The 2,500-nt window shown below is 38.2% G+C and overlaps 1 protein-coding gene across 1 annotated transcript in view; it reads left to right on the top strand.

Annotated features, from left to right (window-relative positions):
- LOC143284345 (inverted formin-2-like) overlaps positions 1 to 2,500 on the top strand; it is a 251,990-nt gene that overhangs the window by 85,973 nt on the left and 163,517 nt on the right. The window lies entirely within an intron of this gene.

Below are 2,500 nucleotides of genomic sequence, written 5' to 3'. Positions count from 1 at the left end.
TGTATGCAATGTCATGTGATGTAATGATAATATATGTATGTATATGTGTAATGTAATATAATGTTAAGTTATGTAATGTAATGTATGTATGTACATATGCCTCTGTGTGTGGGGTGGGGGGGAGGTGTGGGGAGGGAGGGTGGTGGTGGAGGGGGCTATGTATGTATTTTTGTATGTATGTATGTGTGTATGTAGTATGATCTTCTTCTTCTTCTTCTTCTTCTTCTCCCTGTCCTTCTCCTCCTCCTCCTCCTTCCTCGTAAATACATTTTAAGAGTTACGCATTTGTGTCTTCTAAAAAACAAATACTAGCAGATTAATTATGTTTATTCTCGAAAGTGTTAAGCATCCAACAGATTAATTTTTTTTTTATTCTACAAAGAAATGTCCAACAGACTGGTCGTTTTTTGGGTTGTTTTTTTTTTTGTTTTGTTTTTTTGAGAAACATATATGAAAAAGAACAAGAGACCAAGGACATTCCCCTGAGGAACACCCAGAGAGTTAACCTGACTTGCTTGCTTTCCTTCATTGCGAGTGTCAGTCTGCGATCATGTGAGCGACTAGTCTGCGCACAGTCGAACAGCTGGCACCACTGAACGCGCGGGGAAGCGGAGAGTTGATATACAGCTAGCTGTACTGCGCAGTGTAACATGCGGTCAAAAGGCTTTAAAACAGATCAAACCCAAAACAAACCATGGCGCTTTCTGTACTCCCCCCAAAACGTGTGTTTGTCCTTCCCAATCGATGCTCAGTTGTACTCTTCTCCTCTCTGTCTGTCTGTCTGTCTGTCTGTCTCTCATTCTCTCTGTCTCTCTTTCTTCCTTTCTCTTTCCCTCTCGCTATCATCGCATGGAAGCGCTTTTTCACGTATACGGATATGCATAGGGACACACATACGCACAGACAGAGAGAGAGAGAGAGAGGGGGGGGGGGGGGAGAGAGAGAGAGAGAGGGGGGAGGAAGATAGAGGGGGGAGAGATAGAGACACAGAGAGAGAGAGAGAGAGAGAGAGAGAGAGAGAGAGAGAGAGAGAGAGAGAGATGATTTACATTCGTATATCTCCAGTGGTGATCATCAAACTCACAGCTTCCTACAATCCGCTTTATATTGTGCCACACACCTGTTTCAGCTCGGGGCCCTGCCCGGTCCTTAAACGGTCAGTCTGTCCCTGAGTAAAAACAACACACTGACGCTGGTTCTTGGTATTCCCCACAGCATTCGTTAGATACCTATCACCACTAGGAATGTAATTTAACGAAATTAAATCAGGAAAATATATGTAATCATGAATCATTGTTTTGTATTATTGTTGTTGTTTTTTTTGTAGTTGCTGTTTTTTTTGTTTTGTTTTGTGTGTGTGTGTGTGTGTGTGTGTGTGTGTGTGTGTGTGTGTGTGTGTGTGTGTGTGTGTGTGTGTGTGTGACACAACAGATTTCTCTGAGTTGAAATGAAATTCCGACTGCTCTCCCTTCCCCGGGGATAGCGCGAAGCCAAGAGTGCAGCGCCACCCATTGTTCATCTTTTGTCTATTTTCAAGTGTGTTTATTATTATTGATTAATTAATTAATTTATTTATATTTTATTATATTATTATTATTCAGTTATTTATTTATTTTATTATCTATTTATATATTTATTCATTTATTTTATTTTGTTATTTTTTTTGTACGCCTATAGTTGACTTCATCAAGTTTTTGCGCCTTATACGTATTATTATTAGTAGTAGTAGTTCTTTTTTTTTATGTATTTATCTATTATTATTTTTATTTTATTTTATTTATTTTATTTTATTTCTTTTCTCAAGGCCTGACTAAGCGCGTTGGGTTACGCTGCTGGTCAGGCATCTGCTTGGCAGATTGTGGTGTAGCGTATATGGATTTGTCCGAACGCAGTGACGCCTCCTTGAGCTACTGAAACTGAAAACTGAAACTGAAACTTCAAGTGTGTGTGTTTGCTTTGCTATCATTTTTTTTTTTTTCTCTCCTTTTACAGAGTTTTTCCATGGGGCAACTCTTTACTTGCCATGGACTCTTTTACGTGAGGTTAGTCATGGATCTTTAATTTAAACGATAATTCTGTGACCATCATTAATGGTCAACAGTATAGCTTAATCATTATCGTCGTTGTCGTAGTTGATATCGTTGTTGTTATTCAGTATTACAACAGAAAAACAATCTTTACTTTTTATCGTTTAATGTGTTTATTCTTTATTTCGTTTTTATTTAATTCATTTACCTATACCTAGTCATTTTTATATTATAATTATTATTTATTTATTCATTTATTTATGTGCGCTTATCTATTATTTATTCACCTTTTTTTTTCTCTCTCAAGGCCTGACTAAGCGCGTTGGGTTACGCTGCTGGTCAGGCATCTGCTTGGCAGATTGTGGTGTAGCGTATATGGATTTGTCCGAACGCCCGAGACGCCTCCTTGAGCTACTGAAACTGAAACTATTCACTATTGTAGTAGTAGCAGTAGAAGTAGTACAACTACTATT

This window comes from Babylonia areolata, chromosome 7 (assembly GCF_041734735.1).
Source record: "Babylonia areolata isolate BAREFJ2019XMU chromosome 7, ASM4173473v1, whole genome shotgun sequence".
In the NCBI taxonomy this organism is placed as follows: domain Eukaryota; kingdom Metazoa; phylum Mollusca; class Gastropoda; order Neogastropoda; family Buccinidae; genus Babylonia; species Babylonia areolata.
The sequence above is the reverse complement of the archived record's forward strand: the minus strand, read 5'-3'. Positions and strand labels throughout refer to the sequence as shown.